The sequence below is a fragment of the Protopterus annectens genome, chromosome 9.part0, assembly GCF_019279795.1.
Source record: "Protopterus annectens isolate FY-2018-M chromosome 9.part0, PAN1.0, whole genome shotgun sequence".
In the NCBI taxonomy this organism is placed as follows: domain Eukaryota; kingdom Metazoa; phylum Chordata; order Ceratodontiformes; family Protopteridae; genus Protopterus; species Protopterus annectens.
Window position 1 is genome coordinate 236467916 of NC_056743.1, and position 20160 is coordinate 236488075.

The following is a 20160-nucleotide window of genomic DNA, read 5'->3' on the forward strand; positions in this document are numbered from 1 at the left end:
CAGTCAGGCGGTCCCGCAGTCGGCCAGAGTTCCAAAGTCTTGGTCCGGCGTCGGTTGCTGTCGCCTGCTCCCTGACGACAGTGCTCCAGGGGTATATAATATGCATCAGACGCCATTTTCTTCAGTCATGAATGCAAAGTACAGTTGTGTTTGCAAGTAAAACAAGTTATGTAATTCGATTTCTCTGGCTTCTGTTAAGGGCAGTGAAACAGGAGTGGTCCCCTTGGCACCCTCTATTGACAGCAATGTAATTTTCACAATCTTGAGCTCCTTCTCATCTATAATCCCTCCTTAGGGTCAATCTTCCAGATAGAGTATGCCCCGAAACTACAAGTTCCCATGGAACAAAATTAACACATTACATACCCTCCAAATGACTCTAGCAGATCTCTCAAGAAAGGAGAGTCTGCAAGGGGATGGTGGATGGTTTTGTTCCAGTCTCTGGAGAGAGACCAGAGGAATGTGTATTTCTCAGGTCCTAGCCAGACAATGGAACAGTAGGACAGATTCCTCAGCTAGTGTGGGTGGCCAACCCCAGTAAGACTTTTCAAAATGATTGTTCCAAAGGAGGCCCTTGCTCTGGAGATAGATTCAAGTTGTAATGTTTAGCAAAGGTACATCAGGAAGATCAAATGAAGCTGTTGCAATATCCTGTAGTGGAAGATTTCTGAGAAAGGCAAAGCGGCTTGAGCAGAAGGGCCTCGCCTTTGGAACATGCTTCCTATTAATGTTAAATAAAGCCCCTAATTGGCCTTATTTAAGTGTAATATGGACAAATGGATGGGTAACCAGAAATTCACTCTGTGGGTTCCACCAGTGTCCCTCTTGGACAAGGGCAATATGTGCTGATTTTAGTGTCTGCTTGAACCAGACACCCTTGGGAACATGGATTGAACTTGGCTAGGCTAGTAAGGGCCCTGGGACCGTTAGCCTAGTAACATCCTATGATCCTATAAAATGCATGCCTTGTTGTAACAGAATGAGATGAAGTCTGTAATCCACTTTGCTAATGTAATGTAAACCTAGAACAGACTCCACCCACCACATAAAAATAAAGCTCATCCCTGTCCATATTCATGTGCAACTTGGTTCTATGAATGAGAAACAGAAGATTTACTGCAAGTCTGCCCCCCCTCCAATACTACTAATGGACAAAGGCAGCTCCTAAATGCTTTATATCATGCATGGGCCCTGAGAGACCTGTGGGATCACGCAGAAACCGAAGATCTGGAAGAAACCAACTTAGATCACTTTCTCCAAGGGGAAACCACCTGTCCTGTTTTGAGGAGTAGAGTCATTCTTGGGGATAGACAGTAGACAATAACCTGTGTTGAAAAGGAGAAAACCTGGGAGAAAGGACCCTGGGTCCTGGGGGAGAAAGAGAATGTGGAGGAGCATTTACCTGGGAAGGAGATGCCAACACTGTGGGGGTCTTAGCAGGAGAGAATTTCTCTAATAAAGAAGGATCTTTCACCTTCAAATTTTCTTTCTTCTTGTCTAAAGGTGTATGCAGTGAGAAGCCCATCTGCCCAGAACTAGCAGGGATAATCCCCTTGACTACAAGCTTGTAACAGCAATCATACAAGTTCCTAGGGCTGAATTCCTTACAAGCGGAGCACATGCTTTTGAGATGTGTTGCTCCCAAACAGATTAAACAAAGGTCATGAAGATTCTGCAGTGGTAGCTTAAGCACCTAGTGCTTACATTTCCTAAAGCCCTGTTTAGCCTTTTTTCCATGTCTAATTAAACACACAAACATTGTTAACAGCAATACTACGGTACAGGCATATACAGTAGAAACTGAAGAGACAGTATAGGTCATAGTCTCAAAGATATGACAGCGTAGAAAAGCCGAATAGGGTGAGACAGAAATTGGTAAGAAAAAACTGTACAACTCTAATAAAGGAACAGCACAAAATTGTCAATATTGCCAAACAAACAAACAAAAAAATATTTAAATTGCACTTTTCTGTACAGAAAAACACTGCCACAGCAGTGATCATTCCATCATCCACTGTTGAGGTAATATTACTTACATAACTGCACTACATTCATCATATGTATCACTGCTGCAGTAGCTTTAGTTATGGGGAGATTACCATTACTTAGACTGACAAAGAAGGAAGGATGGTGGGTCCAGGAGCCCCCAGAAATTTGTCCTGGCAAAAGCCTGTTCCAAACCTGGGGAAGCAATCTAGTTTGCAGTGCTTTATAAAAGTGTGCACAGGGGACAAAATTGCTTCTTCTAGAAGTATTCTAGAATCCAACCTTTTTCAAAAAGCTACTGATGATACCAAGGCCTGGTACAATGGGCATTGACCATGCCTGAAATTGTCTTGTAGTGGATATAAAAACAAGTTATGTACCAGCAATAATGTTCCATTTGTGTCGCCCATTTTCATTTTTCCTCAATTGATGAGTTCAGACACAATCCTCTGATCTGACTCGGTTAACTAGAAAAACAAAAAGCTGTTGAGCTCCTCTATTACCCATAATGCACCAACCCTAAGCTACCTCACATCTTGTTTGCTGATTTTTACTAGAAAAGGAATGTTTAACATGGATAAATATAGGAGACATAAAATTACATGCACTAAATAAAGGAAAATAAACTATATCTGGAGCTCAATATAAAGGACAACAATGTCCCTCTAACGGCTCATTTGTCCAGAAGTTTGTGAACAGAAAGGATGGGGGCTGGTGGGCAGGAAATTGAGGAAGAATGAAAATGGACAACACAGTTGGAACTTTAAGGTAAGTATATAACTTCTTTATCTGATGATGTCAATTTTCATTCTATCCTCAACTGAATGGACAGAGTCCCCAGCTATATATAACCCTGGGGGACTCTAAGGAAGGATATTCCTGAGCACAGTTGAACCAAATGATGCTCTACCCCTGGACACCAGATTCAATTTGTAATGAGTAATAAAAGTATGGGGAGTAGCCCAAGTTGCTGCTGCACATGTCGCACATGGATGCTCTGGAGAGAAAAACTGAAGATGTTGCCAAGGACCTAGTTGAATAAGCCTGTAATGGCTGTGGTAAAGTAATACCCAATTTGGTATACAATCAGTTACCCATCTGGCTAAAGTTACTCGAGACTGGTTTACCCAATTTCAATTCTGCAAAGGAAACCAATAAGTGGTCTGTTTCTCTGATGTCTTTTGTCCTATGGAGGTAAAACCGTTAAATGTCTGTGATTCAACCCCTCCACACAGGACTTGAGAATAAATCTACCCATTTTTACCATGACCCCTACCACCTAAGGGGTGGAGGTCCAAGGGGGAATGAAAGGTAAATAGTTTAGAGCTTGATGTTTCGATGATGTTGCAAGATACCTGCAGATTAAGTTTGGGAGTGTTCACCATTTTTAATTACAGTAACATGGACATTGGTAGGGATTATTTTAAACTTTTTACAAAAGGTTTTAAGTTTATTCCAAGAAGGAAAAGTGATCTAACTCAAGTGATTTTGGACGTGAAACTGTTAGAAAATTTAACTTGGAAAATATGTTTGGGGGAAGATGTTTATGCGTGTTCTCAGAAGTGCTAAGGAAGAGGAAAACAATTAATCCCCCTTTGCATCCCCAAATGAGGAACTTGGAATTTGCCTTAGAAAGGGAAATTAGAAAAGTGTTCGGACATAGGTTTAGAAACAACTTAACCCAGATTGAAAATAAATTATTGAATGACTTAAGAGTGAATCACACTATTAGAGTTATGGAACCTGACAAGGGAGGGGGAACAGTCATCATAGACAAGATCTTATATGAGGCCAAAATTATAACCATTCTTCATGATGATTCCAGATACAGTAGGGTTTTGATTAATGAGATAAATATTGTCTATAGGAAAATTATTTTGCATTGAAAGTTATTAGATGAATGGGCAATAGATTATGAAACCTACTTTTATCTGGGAAATGATAAACCTAGGGTTTCTTCTATTTGGAATACCCAAGGTTAATAAAAACCCTGACGACCCTCCCCCTCAGGCCGACAGTAGCAGCAAAAGGTTCCAAAACCGCTCCCCTGACCAAATGTTTGGATTGGAAGCTAAAAAATGTTTGGTTGGGGAAAAATAACATTTTGAAAGACTCTTGGGATTATTTTACAAAATGTTAAGCCTGAATATTTTTCTGAGTAGATGATTTTTGTTACCCTTGATGTGGTAGATTTGTTTACTGTTATCCACCATGATGTGGGGATACAATGGTTAAAAGAAGTGCTTAGAATGAATGACAGATTCTCTGATAATAATGTTTACATGTGTTTAGAGTTGGCTGAATTGATTCTACAGAATAATTTCTTCTAGTTTGAAGGAGAGTTCTTCTGACAGGATGAGGGGGTTGTTATGGGGGCCAGTTGTGCCCCCATGTATGCCAATATTATTTTATCTATTTGGGAACAGAAATTTGTCATCTGTTACCAATATGCTACCTATTGGATGATGTACAAAAGGTATCTAGATAACATTTGCCTTTTGTGGGTAGAACGTTTCGATAAACTACGTGAATTCATGGAGTATATTTCTAATACTACTGGGGCGGCCACGGTGGTGCAGTGGTTAACACTGCTGCCTCACAGCAAGAGGTTCTATGGTTTGATTCTCGGCTGGGGTGCCTTCTGTGCAGAGTCTGCATGTCCTCCCTGTGGTCGCGTGGGTTTCCTCCGGGTGCTCCGGTTTCTTCCCACATCCCAAAGACATGCTGTAGGTGGATTGGACACTCTAAATTGACCCCAGGTCTGAGTGTGTGCATGTGTGTGCCTTCTGTGGAACGTTGGGCAGCGGGCTGGCAACTCGACACCATAAAACTCTACTGCCAATCATGAGTGGAAAGGTGATCCGCTGTGGCGAACCCTAACCAAGAAAAAGATGAAAGAAGAAGAATTTCCTAATACCACTGAATTCCTTAAATTCACCTACAAGGTTGCACATGATCATATGGACTATTTAGATGTGTCCATACATAAAGAGAAGGGATGTTTCAAGTCCACTATTTACAGGAAGGAGACCTTCTCCAACTCTTGCTTTTGTTTTGCTAGTGCCCACCCCTTCTTTCAAAAGAAGGGGAATGTAAAAGGCCAATTCGTCTGAGCTAGTAGGATGACCTCAGAGGACAAAGATTTTGAAAAGGAATGTGTAAAGTTGGAAGAAATGTTCCTGGAGAGGGGTTATCCAAGTGGACTTGATACACAAGATCATGAAGTAAGGGAATGTACAGTGGAAAGGTGTCCCCCTATTTTGGGGAAGGCAATGCCATTACATGGAGGTAAAACCAATGAGGAGAACATGGATCAGGGGTTTCACAGGGCCTTTTGTCACTAATTTTAGTGGAGACGCCTATTTCTTTAAAGGAATTATAGAAAAGGAATGGAAAAAAATACTCTGAATTTTCTGATTTGGAGAATATCACTGGTAAACCCCTCAAAATCATATTTAGAAAAGGACAAAACATCAAAAATCTGCTTGAACATTCAGTTACCCCAGGAGTTAATAGTCTGAAAAGAGTAGGGACTTACAAGTGGGGGGCTTGCTCACAGTGCTGTCATGAGTGTCACAGTGAGATAGTATATGTTAAGGCTAGACAGAGATATTTAGTAGGAAAAGCCTTCTCTAACTAACTCCAGAGGGCTAGTGTATTTTGCCCAGTGTGACAACTGTGAGGCCTTTTACGTGGGCAAGACCGAGCGTCAGTTAAAGAAAAGGGTTTATGAACATCTATATGATGTCAAAAATCAGAATGAACGAAATGCCCTGTATAAGCATACCCTAAGTTTGTACAAATACAAAGTTCATATTTTTTGTTATAGTAGTAGTCCCTAGGGATGCCGGGGGGGGGGGGGCATGGGAAACTAAACTAGAATATAGGGAAGCTTACTGGCAGATAATGTTGGAGGCTAATAAATTTCCAGGACTTAATGAGTTTCTCTCTGGCACCAGTATTAAAGTTAAGGACTGCCAAATTGTAACATGTTCTGGAAATATTAGTACTTTGAATTTCAGGTCCAACATTATTGTTTTACTTTATTTTGTTGGGTCACTAATTCTTATTGTGGATGAATTATTTTATCATAATAAAGGTTTATTCCTGCTTTTTGTGTGCATTTCCTTGTTCCTTTTTTCTTCCCATCAATATCTTTGGTCATTGGGAATCGAGAACAAAGGAGTTTTTATACCACCTGAGCCCTTTCTTTTGTGCCTGGTTTTATTTTTGAGCCATCTGGCTAAGTTACTTTTGAGACTGGTTTACCCAATTTAAAATTCTACAAAGGAAACCAATACGTGGTCTGTTTTTCTGATGTCTTTTGTCTTATGCAGGTAAAAACTTTGTCTGTGAACATCCAATTAATGTAACATGTATTCTCCCTAGTTTGCAAAATTACGGAATAATTCTGGCAAATTAATGGATTGATTGATTTTAGATTCTGACACCACCCTGGGAAGGAAGGTGGCATTATTTCATAGCATCACTCTATCCTTGTGAAAGATCAAGTATGGAGGTTTTGAAGACAAAATTTAAATCTCTGAAATTCATCTAGCAGAAGTAATGGCTACTAGAAAAACAGTTTTCCAAGTAAGATACTTAAGGTCACATTTAGCTGCTGGTTCAAAGGGAGAAATGCATTACAGCCTGCAGTACCCAACAGACCCCATGGGGGAGTAAGATCCTTAAATGGAGATCTCAAAAAAAGAGTGCCTTGTAAGAAAGCTCTGCACAATTTATGAGAGGCTACTGAAGAACTTTCAAATCCAATGTGAAATTTGACATTGCTGCTAACTGAACTTTAATGGCCGAGGAACTAGCCCCTTCTTTTAAAAAGTAAAACTAAACACTCGAGTGTGTTGTGCATCAGAACTGAAAATGGCTCAACATAATTCTGCTGTGCCCGGTAAAATCTTTTCCATTTACGTGTATAGAGTTTTTGTCGAAGGTTTATGAGAAGATAAAGAATATGATGGACAGAGGAAGAGAGCATTGGTTGTCTAGCTATTAACGGATCTGGAGAGGCCACCAGCCTGAGATTTGCGATGTCAGGATGGATCATGCCCATTGGGTGAGACAGGAGGTCTGGAGTCAGATCCAGAATCTAAGGTTGGTGAAGGAAGTGAGGCCAAAGAAAGGTAAACCAAATCTGCCGAGGCCAGTATGGTGCAATAAGGATGACTTTGCTCTTCAACCTGACCGCTTTCTACAGAAAATTTAGAATTAATGGGATTGCTGGGTATTTATATAAACCAGGGAGCCAATCATGAAGTAGAGCAGCCCTCAGTGATTCCACTGTGGGGAGAATTAGGCAAAGTAGCTGCATTTGTTGTTTAGGGAAGAAGCAAAGAGGGCGGAAAGGCTGGCTCTGTCAACAAAAAATAATTTCCATCACATTCTTGTTGAGAGACCAATCATGAGGTAAAAGAATGGACCTGGTCAGTTTGTCTGCTGTCACACCGGACTTCCCCGGAATGTGCGTTACAAGAAAGCAGTTGGATGAGATCGCCCATTGCCACACACTGAGCACTTCAACACAAGGGGTATGAACTGGTCCCTCAGTTTGTTGATATACCAAGCTACTGACATATTGTCCATTTGAAGAGCAATCATCCCCGAAGGGAAAGCATCCTGGTAGGTCTGCAATGCTTAAAGCACTGCTCTCATCTCTTGGACATTGATACGCAAGTTAGCCTCTTCAGGGGACCAAGTGCCTTGGACAGTTTTCCACAGAAAATGCCCCTCCACCCCAAATAGGAAGCATCCATGGTCACTATGGCCTTTGGCTGAGGGGGAATGAACGAACAGCCTTGTAAAACCTGATCCGATTGAACTCGCCACTCGAGAACTCTCTTGGATATCTGAGTGATCTACACATCAGCTGACATGGATTGGTAAAGTATTGGCCATTGAGTTGCTAGTATCCACTGGAGAATCCTCATATAAAATCTAGCTAAAGTTACTAGGGTTTCTGCCACTGACACTGATCCTAGAGCTTGAAGGATCAAGCGGGCTGAAATCTTGGTACCGCACATCATCTTTCTAACCTGTGAAGCTATCATTGAGTGTGTTGAAAACTGCTCCTATGAATTGCAAATTCTGAGTTGGTTCCAGTGGAGACTCATCACAGTTTATGGTTACTACCAGATGAGAACAAGTCTGGCGGACCTGATTTCTTGCCCTTAACTGATGCCTGCTCGGGGTAGTAATGAGCCAGTCATCTAGATATGGATAGATAAGGATCAAGCGGGCTGAAATCTTGGTACCGCACATCATCTTTCTAACCTGTGAAGCTATCATTGAGTTTGTGTTGAAAACTGCTCCTATGAATTCCAAATTCTGAGTTGGTTCTAGAGGAGACTCGTCACAGTTTATGGTTATTCCCAGATGAGAACAAGTCTGGCGGACCTGATTTCTTGCCCTTAACTGATGCCTGCTCGGGGTAGTAATGAGCCAGTCATCTAGATATGGATAGATAAGGATCAAGCGGGCTGAAATCTTGGTACCGCACATCATCTTTCTAACCTGTGAAGCTATCATTGAGTTTGTGTTGAAAACTGCTCCTATGAATTCCAAATTCTGAGTTGGTTCCAGTGGAGACTCATCACAGTTTATGGTTATTCCCAGATGAGAACAAGTCTGGCGGACCTGATTTCTTGCCCTTAACTGATGCCTGCTCGGGGTAGTAATGAGCCAGTCATCTAGATATGGAAACACCCGGAATCCCTGCAGTCTCTAGTGAGCTACTACTACTGCCATGCATTTGGTGAACACCCTGAGGGCTGTAGTGAGACCAAATGGCAGAACCCTGAACTGGTAGTGAGTGGCTCCCAGTCGGAAGTGTAAGTACCTTCTGGATTGTCTGTTCATCTTTATGAGATAGTATGCATCCTGAAGATCTATCAAGCACATCTAGTCATCCTTGCCCAGAAAACGGACAATGGACTGAACCATGACCAACCAAAACTTATGATAAACTGGATTGTTCAAGTTGCCAAGATCTAAACTTGGTCTCCAGTCCCCTGTTTTGACACTAAAAAGAACCCTGAGTAAGATCGGGATTCTATCTGGTCTGGTGGGACGTCTTGGATGAATCTTTTCTAGCAGCTTTTGTATTTGAATTGCTGCTTCTTCCCTTTGACTGGGTGGAATGTTGTAAATTTTTCTTGATATTGGAGATAGAAGGGAAAAAGGTATTATACAGCCTCCAGATATAATCCTCTGCACCCAAGTATCTTTTATGTCTAGCCAAGTGCTCAGGTGCAGGGATAATCGACCCCCGATTGCCTCCAGAGGTGGGCAGTTAGGCTTCCTTTTAGGATTGCTGGGTCTGTCCAAGAAAGAATCTCTGGATCCCTGGTTTTCCGGGCCTACTCTGCTGCGGGGCTGGCGTTGAGTATTAGAGTACCCCTCACTACCCCTGGGAGAACTTCCTCCACGTGTGTCCTGAAAAGAACCCTAGGATTTCCTGAACCAAATCTTTTGACCACCTCACTGATTTCTTGAAAACGATCTCAGAGTAAAATATACGCCCACTGCAGACATGGTCTTTCCATCCTTCTCACACCTGGAAAAAGTCTCTTTCACTGTGAGGCAGAAGAAGAAAGTGCTGTCAAAGGGAGCATTAACAAACGAAGACTTGAAGAGTTCTGCAAAACCACCTAAATTCATCCAGGCATGCTTCCTGATGGAAATTCCTGGACCCACTGGCCTTGAGGCACCTTTGGCTACATGTGAAATAAGCCTCATGGATGAATTCGAAATCGATGTTAGGGAAACCACCTGAGAAGTCACGGATGATCGGACCGACGCAGAAACGGATTCTGAGAGGGTATTTGAAAGTTCCTTGATCAAATTCCTCTACAACTTAGTAAAATGCGCCAAATAATCAGAAACCTTAGGGTGAAGGGGCTGATGCATAGACATGCTTCCACACCTGTCCATCGCCCTAGACTTCCTGTTAGGGGGATGAAGAGTGGAACTATGTTCATCGTCAAGTTCGTTTTTGGTGACCGCCACCATGATCATTGCATCAAAGGGCACCCCTTTAGCCCAAAACTCTTTCCCCAAAGGGGTCTTTTGGGTATTGGTTCAACTGTGTCAGGTTCTTTCCATACCTGACGAGACAAAAAATCAACAAGCTCATTGGCAGGTGGAGTAACACAGGAGGTAGACTGGCCAGTACCAAAAACCTCCAGGAATACTGACTCCTCAGGTGAAGGGCTGCTGGGAGTTCAACCACCTCTCTGTTTTAGTATCCAACAACTTCGGAGCAGACTCCAAAACCTCAGACCCGACAGGAAAGTTTTGGCTCAGTCATCCAGATCTGAAGAAATCTGAACCGGAGCACTCAAGAGTAAAGCTTTGGATCTGAAGATAAAGTTAACTCTGGATCTCAGCCAGACAGACTTGGGAGGCTCGAATCCAGGGACTTGAGCAACCGAAGGGATCAGAGAAGGAGGTTGAAGTGGGGGCTGGAGCTGTTGGACAGGCCTACTGACTCAAGGGGGAAGGATACGGCAAGATACCCATCTGAATCTGTGCAGAGATGAATTTCCGCATCATCCTTTACATATCTTCCTCCATCAGACTTCTGGACAAATGAGTTGATGTTAGAGGAGACCTGGATCAGTGTCATTCTAAAAAAGGGGATGGCACCGTAGAAGGTACAGGATCTAGGGATGGTGAGTATCTGGTCCTGGGGAGAAGTACAGGACTAGATGCAGTCAGATCCAAATGTTATTTTGTCAGATCCATTACTTTTTTCTTCCTTGGGTTGGAGGGTGAAGGACTTTAGGATTTTTATAGATCCAACTTGGGTCTTTTCCTAGATGGCACCACTTTCTCAAAAAACAAACTTGCCTCTGTCCGCAAATGAATAAACCTCCCTAGAACCTTCTTGGTCCCCTGCTGTTTTCACTCAAGTCTCTTCATACCCATTTTTAACTCTGCCTGTAACATATGCAGATGATCTATGTAACCGCACTGTTGTCTTACTCTCTCCCTCTCAAAAAAAAAAAAATCTAAAGTTACTAATGTATACCATGTCATTTTGTCATTTTTTCTTTACTTTGTATGCACCTAAACTATGTATGTTCTCATTGCTGTATTACTATAAATTGCAACTCTGTGTAAACTAGACTTATTGTGGAGCGCTTCTCTCTGGGCCTCCACTGAAAATGGGTTTCTGACCCAGTGGACTTTCCCGGTTAACAAATGTAAATAAATAAATGAAAGTGTAGAAAGGTATTGGACAGAATTATAACTACTGAAGGCTAGAAGATGGAAAAAAGGGAAATTACCAACTATGGTAACTGAAGAACTATGTATTCATATAATGGTAAGGGTTAAGAAAGGTAAAGGCCACTAATATAAAAAAAAATTATGTTTTAGGAGATTTTAATGGAGAAAAACTGTCACTTACCTGTAAAAGTTTGAGCAAGGCTGACCATATCTTTCGCGAAAAGCTGCAAATGACATCTGACGTAGTTTAGCGTTGTGTATTATGGGTAAGGAAGGAGCAAGAGCTTTTTGGTGACTACAAGCCTTAGTAACGGCTGAGTTGCATCAGATTCAAACCCATGAGGACAGAATGAAAATTGACAACTTCAGATCAAAAGATAATTGCATGAGACGACCATTTGGAAATCATCTGTTTTGACACGTTGTCCTTTTTTCTTACCTTCACAATGGACAACTGATCAGAGTTCCTGAAATATTTTGTTCTATCAAGATAGTACCAGAATTGCCTGTGGATATCCATGGTACATAGTACCCTTTTCTCCCTTATATTTAGATTTTAGGAATAAGACCGTTATGATCCAAATTATTCTCATTAGCGGTAATATACAATCAACCATGGGATGGGTAAAGCCAGTCTTTAATCAAATGGGGGTAGGTTATTTTGAGCACAAAAAGGGAAGCTGGCTAAACTTAAAATAGACAGCAAGCGCAGATAGCCTCGTACTTCCCTATAAACTTATGGAAGATGGACAGCAAAGTAAACTCAAATACCACTTTAGGCTTACATGAATGATTAATTCTTATGGAAACACTGTTAGTAGGAAGTGAGAAAAGGTTGAATCACTGTAAGAGCTTGCAACTCAGATACTCTTCTTGCAGAGGTCAGAGCAATCAGCAACAGTCTTCCGTGGTAAGAACCTAAACTCAGCCTGATGAGCTGTTTCAAATGGAGTGAGTTAGTTTTTCCTAATCCAAAATTAGGATCTCAAGGAATAGTCAACTGTTTCCTAGGAGGCTTGCTAGGCAACACCCCCTTTCAAAAACATTTTCACATAAGATTACTTTGAATGAGGAAGATCCACAAGCAGACATGCTGAAATGGCTGATAAATGAACCTTGGTGGAGAAGTAAGACAGGTCAGCCGCTAGTACAATTCACAGCACAAGCTACTTGTAAATGCTCTGCTTCAGGTCATAAAACAGTCTCGCTAATCTCCGACACATACTGCCTATCATTTTCACTAGAAGCATCAAAACTCCTAACATGCTGCTTCTCTAATGGATGTAAATACTGTAACATTCTGGTTTCTGCTGACTACCTTCTTAAAACATTATTTTCGACTGTATATTAACTATTCCTTTGTTTTTAGTGGGTCTTTTATTATACAAATTATTTTGTTTCACTCTATGTGTGTGCTCACATTTTGGGTCAAGACTGAAATTATCCCAATGGGATCAGTGCTCTCCTTCAGCTAACAAACTACATAAATAAATAACACACAATGTAAAACCAGGGAAACACTAAACATGAATGGGTGTAGATTTATTTCTTAGTATCAACCAGAAAACCTTTTTCCATTTATTTTCTTGTCTCCTTTAATACCTGCTGCACATCATCAGAAAAAAAAAAGTTACTAAGAGTCTCTCGCCCAGGCAGTTATCGCATTTGTTTGTGGTCAGGATGCATCAGACACTCCCTGTCTTGTCTGAGTAGGTCCAACTACCTTGTGAGGACGCCTGTCATAACTGTCTCTGGATATTTCCAAAAGAGAGAGAACCACTGTTGTCCAGGGGAAGTCATCACAATGACCGTCCTTCTGAATCTTCAAAATGATCATGGATTTTAGAGAAAATGGTGGAAAAGCCTGCAGGAAACTTCCTGTCCAAGGAAAAGAATAAGCATCTGTCTTCCATAACTTCTTACATGGTGCCTTGAGGCAGCATTTTGCCAATAAACTGTTGCAAGTGGAGGCAAAAAAATCCACTTTAAGTGTTCCCCACAGCTGGATCAATTCCAGTTAGTGTTGGTACTGCCTGGTCCTGCTGAGCTCATCTGCCAAACAATTTTGCTTTGATGGTATGCGATATGTCCGAGATTGTACAGAAAAGGTATATCCCAGGCTGCCATGGCTAGTTCACAATGGGTAAAGATCTGGTTCCCCTCTGACTGTTTATGTACCACATCACTAAGGTGTTGTCTGTTAACACCTGAAGTCCAGGAAACCATAGATGACAGAAATTTTGAGAGCATTTATTTATAAGTGCCAGCATGTATATAATGCTTTGTGTGTTTTGGTCTCTCTTTTATGCAACAAAGCCCCTGCACTTAATCTCCATTGACACTACTCCTCGGGCAAAGTCTGAAGCATCCGTTTTTATCTACTGTGATGAAGCTGGTAGGAAGAATGGGAGCTCTGCAATCTGATAAATTTGGTGTTGCCTCCAAAAAACAAAAATCTCTTTTCACAAACCCCAAAACTGGAATCAGGAATTTCAGGGGATGTTTATGTTAGAACCATACATACTTCAGGTACCATCAAAGTTTTCTCAAGTGAAGTCTTGCAATAGGAATCATAAGAATCATAGAAGCCAAGAGACCTTGAATCCCAAGAAATGCCCTAGCTGAGACAGTAGTTTAGAGTAGAACTCAAGAACAGCTCTAGACAGACATCTACTTGTCCATGTGGAAAAAAGTTCTTTGAACTGATGTATCCAAGAGATATCTCAGGAAAACAAGCCTGTGATTAGTAGTGAGACAAGACTTTTTTGTATGTTCTTGTGGAACCTCCACTCTGTGAAGGAGATCTCTTACCCAGGTGAGAGATTCTTGACACCCTGAAATAGACTATGCAAAGAATCCAGAATTCATCTCCAAGAGTGTTTCGCACCATAAACAAATATTCTTGAATAAAACCATTCTCATAACTGAGGAAGAGAGACAGCTATTACTCCCTGCAACAGCAGATGCTGAATGACAAGATGAGGAAGAGGAGTTTGGTCTAGAGGAATGGAGAAAATCCCTCAAATAGCAGGGAGAGACTCCCACTGCCATCTGTAACCTTGATGGATTACACTTAGAATCCATCTGACAAACTATCTGTTGCCAGAGACACAAATGAAAGTTCAGACTTTATGGAAGGAACAAGGAAATGCCAGGGTGGGAAGGGGAATCTTGTAGACAGTCATGCAGATTTATTAGACTGCCGCTTGTTCTGGGAAGAAAAGAAGAAACGTAAGCACATTTCAAACACCGAGCAGCCACTGACACATGAGCAACTACATTACACAAGGCAATTTTCTCCACTGAAGAGGAAACATATGCCATAATATTACTCATATTCTCAAAAGCAAGCAATCATAAAAATTTAACTTGAGCTTAACAGTTGAGAATATTAAACAAGTGTGGCAAAAGAATACACTTTCTCCCAAATTTAACAAAAGCTTTCCCAGCCTTGTCAGACACAGACAGATTGATATTAACAGAATGTTTAGCAGCAGATGGTTTCGCTAAAGAAATGAGTGGATAAAAAATATAAAATTGAGGATCCTTCTACAATATATGTCCTTGCCCCGGGGCAGCAGGTTGGCTATCGGGCAAGTTACAGGCTTTGACAAAAACATCTTCCACTGCTGAAAGAACAAAGAACTGGGATAGGTACTGGAAAATCCAGTTGCAGTATATCACAATAATTCTTCACAGACAGTGGAATGTCATTTTCCCACTGAAACAATTTATTCATTTTGGAAATAGTTTCAATGAAAGAAAATCCTTCAGAGGGATTGGCAGAAATCATGCTATTCTATAATTGAATATTTTGTGGTTAAAAATGAACCTCTTCAAAAAATGACAACAAAAAATTATATTAAAACAGAAAAACTAGTGGTCTTAAAACTTTGTTGATGAGCTCAGTCACAATAATTTCCAAAAATCACGAAACCCAGGTAGTATTTCAAAACAAGCCATTATTCACAACAGACAAGCGATCCTCAGTAACAAAAAATCAAAATATTTTTACAATGTTGAACATATCAACTTTTATAAACTTAGATGTAGGTGTGGAAAATATAGTTTAATTTTAAACCACCCTATTCATGGCAAACAATATAAACGGGGATGTAAAAGTGCATTTTAGAACAGGAAGTATCCACCACCATACACTACTACTGATTAGATCAAACTAAATCCTAGTTCAGGAAAACACTACCTCTATTTATCTGCAACCCAAACTAGTAAAGAGGGATTGCATAAATATTTTTATATTTATTTGCAACCAAACAAGTAAACTAGTAATGTATAAAAGTGTGCAGGTGTGTCCATGAGCATCTACCAGTATGGTAAACGAAGACACTCTTTCTTTTACCAGAAATAGTTAAGCTGGAAGGGTCAACAGCCTGACTTAACCCCTGGGTTAAGCCCAATAGTTCACTCTTGTCAAAAGTGACTGAGTCCAGAAAGAAATATATTTGTTTGCTTCTGTTTTACAGGAATTTATGAAAAAGCACACCCTCTTTTGCCAGGAAAACCTCCCTAAGGATAGGCATAACATTCTGGCTAGGCAGAGTGATCTCCACCCCCTTTTTCTTTTGCAAGACTGCAAGAATGGCTCTCCATTGCCCACCAATGGCACTCCACAAAGGACTTGTCTAGCACCCGTTCATGTTGGCTGTAGGGACTACACTAGAGGGAACCAGGAAAAAAAGATTAATGCCTGAGGAAGCAGAAATGGCCTCACCAGAGTTACCCAACCTGCAGCTGAGGCACTTCAGCAGCCTGCTCTGGTGGCAATGTCTGTTTAGTAATTTTCTTTTGAGGCAGGAAGGAAGATTCGAAAAACCAGCATGTTGTTCCATGATTAAGATGAAAAAGATGCATGCTCCTTAGGGAAGCCTAGCAGCAGTAGTTGATAAAACAGGTAAGTAGTAAAAAAGTAACTTTTTCCTCCAAATGCCACAGTAAAATGCACTTTAAACACTTCCCAAAGTCCCTGAAAGTAAAGTAACACCATTTTTACTTCAAAAAAAAGTAAGTTTTAATAATCTTGTTATACAAAAGAAGAGCAACCCTCCTGTTTAAAAACTTACTATTTTTTTCAGCTTAAAATAGATAATTACACAGAACAAGTTCAGTTTTGGTTATAAAAAAATAAATGTGGAAAATGTTTCCCCTGAAGGGAACTCATCCACACAGCAATGGAAAGCATTAGCTGACCATTCATCTCTGAAAGTGGAGTACTCTTCCATGATACGAAAGCCATGAAGGGCTTGGTGCCAAAACCTGCCCTTTTCGTCTGCTCAGCTAGTATCCTAAAGCTTTGGAAGCTGGATGGATGTTATATCTTTAGCAGGGTATCACCCATAGAGCTAGGGCTACTGCAGCAATGATCCATACATATAATTTTACTTATTTATATTTTTTGACATTTGGTCCCTCCGTGTGTGCACTAATTTCATGGTCCACACCATCTTTTTGGCTGCAGAGACATACACTATGCATGAGCCTGCTACAGGGGTTGCCCTGCTTCTACTAATGGCTGGACACCTGTCACTATTACCACTGGTAAGTTGTCAGAAGAAAAATTCAAGCGAGTGACATCTGCTCAGGTGATGAAAATTTCCTTTAACTGCTAACCAGATTACAGCAACATGTTGGCCAAGATTATCTCAAGCTTGTTTACTGACATCAACTTTTATACTTTCCTGTTACTAGCCAAAATAGCTTTTGTTACATTTCTGACAGTTAGCTATGAAAAACATCTAGGATCACAAATCAGAAAAGAATGTTTTACCTCAAAACCACAGCTAGTGTAGAACGTTTACCTCAAAACCACAGTTAGTACAGAATGTTCAAAAAGGTACAGAATACTTAGTTCAACAGTGGTAGCTGGAATTTTTCAGGACACACAGCTTGCCTCAGTAAATTAACTCTTACTCAGCCGTGCGTCCTTTTACCAAGCTTTCATTTAACTGCAGTTAGCTTTCTTTATTCAGAAGTATAGAAAACAAATGTTATTCAAGTTCATAAGCAAATTACATCTACCATAGATAAAGCCCATCTTTAATAAACATGGTTCAATGACCTTTTTCTTACTAACACTTCAGCAAATAGCATATTCATCTTGCTAGATGAGAGAGAGAGACAAATAACAGTATGTTTTAAAACATTTTCTCTTAACATTTCCCCCCTCAAAACACTTTTGTCTTTTTATTTCAGTAATATATGGTAAAAACTACGTTTTTCTTTGCATACATTACTTCATTTGCAAGACAAACTTTTAAACTTCAAAACATTTGCAAAAGTCACATTTCAATGTATTCACTTTCACCAGTCTGTTGCAACTGCTGGTACATCGTCTTCATAACAGCAGTATCAACCAGTCTTTGTAGAAGACCTCTGATACAGAGTATACAACAGCAACCACATACCACCACGATAGCCACAGCGATTCTGACGGACACCAGGAAAATGCTGATGAGATGACTCCATTTTCCAAACCACGCTTGTAGAAAGTCTGTGAAGGGATTATTTACCCCAGAGTTCTCTGCCAATTCTTCGGATAACATTTCCAATCCTTTCAAAGCTCGAGTGATGCTCCCATCAGGGGCAGTGTTATTCGGAATATATGTACAACAGAAAGTCCCAAACATCTTGCAAACTCTTCCTTCTTTGGCCAGGAGCATATCCAACACAATTAGATTCTGCCATGCCACCTGCGAAGTGGCCTCCAGTTGTTCAGCAATTCCTTTCAGTGCATCTTTGGTATAGTTCAAAAAACGCTGCTGGTTATAGTAAATGTAGTTGATCCAGTCCACATTCTTACTGGGTTGAATCCAGACAAAGACGGATGCAAAACCAGCCGCTATTTGGTTTATTGCTTTGTATTCATCAGGCACGCCTCTTGGTACTCCAATGCTATCGATGTAGACACTGCTATCAAAGGATTACTTCGGTGCCTCTCTTTTTCTCTTATTCAACCACTTCTGCTTTATTTCAGGTTCTCTTACGAAATTGCTTGCTGGAACTGGGAAAATGTAGAATGGCAGAATTAACTTTGCAAGTGCACAAGTTCCCTTCCAGGGAATCGTAAGTCTTGATCTGAGTTTGTTGTCTCCACATAACCACCATACGTCTGCTAAACTGTGTGTTTGGTTTTCCAGAAATGGATTTTCATTGCCATTCACAGTAACATTGCAATAATTCTGTCCCATATTGCCATAATTCTTTCCTGTGCCATCTCTGGAAATGCACATAAATGAACCTGGATAAGAGATTGCTGTAGGCGGTTTCTCAACTTTGCTTATGATTGGAAAATGCTGGGTTTCATCTTTGCATTTATCTTCGGTTTTGTTGAAGAATAACTAACAGACACGTTAGGTTACCTTCATCTCGCATCAATGGGACGGTCGCTAATTGCCGTTTACCTTCAGCACAAGAAACACAGTTCTCACGATGTGCCTCTCGGGTACTATATCTAACCAAAGATAACCATTCGTTACGGTGTACAAATCCCGTCTCGAGTAACAATTGTTCTTCTGTGAAGACAAAATCTGCTTTACTTGCAGCATTTTTAAGGCTTTGCATTTTAAGTTGGAGGGTCCCCAAAGGATCAGTTCCAATTGGAAGAGACACTCCGATTCCATAAACTCCTGAATCACTTTCTTGTGGTGACACGATGGCTATAGTAATTATTTCAGTACCTTGGAAATGCGCAATTTTTATTCTTTGTTGCCTGCTTTAATCTTTCTCCGGTATCACTGCACCACTTGTTTCCCATCCAGTCACATCTGTTGACCAACAAATATTTGACCAGGACGTACAGTCTCTATTGCACAAGTATTTTGCATGAGTCAGGAAATCATTATTGTTCCATTTAGAACAGTCCAAAATTCCTTCACAAAGTTTCACTTTAAACACAGTAGTAATACCTGTTTGCGCCTGCAGCACCACCATTCCTTTTTCTCACAACTGTTCAGTTTTGTTGAAGAATAACTAACAGACACGTTAGGTTACCTTCATCTCGCATCAATGGGATGGTCGCTAATTGCTATTTACCTTCAACACAAGAAAAGTACAGTTTTGTACCTACCATAAATGTAGATGTCCGATAGGTATGCATCTGCAGTCATAACATATGGGTTGTCCTGCCTCAGGCAGCCCTTCGGTCGGCCGGATTCCAAAGTCTGGGTCTGGCCTCGGCTGATGTCGCATTTTCCCCGACGTCAGAGCTTCTGGGGTATAAAGGCATCAGCCGACGCCATTTTCCTCAGTGTTTCTTGCCCCAGATGCCAGGTGCCCTCTAGGAAGGCTAAAGTTGGATAAATGTAGAATGTTCCAAACAGTAGCAAAATATATATATATATATATATATATATATATATATATATATATATATATATATATACATATATAGAAACAAACAAATACACCATAATAGATTCCCCCAGCTAGCTGAAAGAGGGGTAAGCACCCTAGGAGTACCACAGAGGGGAAGGAGGGTGGGTAATCCTGACTGCAGATGCATACCTATCGGACATCTACATTTATGGTAGGTACAAAACTGTACTATGTCCTTCAAGGATGCATCTGCAGTCATAACATATGGGTAGAATACCATAGCCAAACTGGGGGAGGAGGTACTAAGATAAGGATGGTGTAGTTAAGATCCCCTGTAAAACTGCAGTTGCAAAGCCTGCTCGGGATCTGGAGTATAAAGGTAGATTATAATGCTTGGCAAATGTATGCACAGAGCTCCAAGTAGCAGCTTCTAAAATGTCCTTGGTAGCCACCCCTCGTAGGAAAGCTGTAGTGGTGGCTGTGGCCCTTGTGGAATGAGGCCTGATATTTTCAGGAGCTGTCTTTCCATGAAAAGAGTAGCAAAAGCGAATGCAATTTCCTATCCATTTTGAAAAAGTTGGTCAGTTTTTCTGCTGG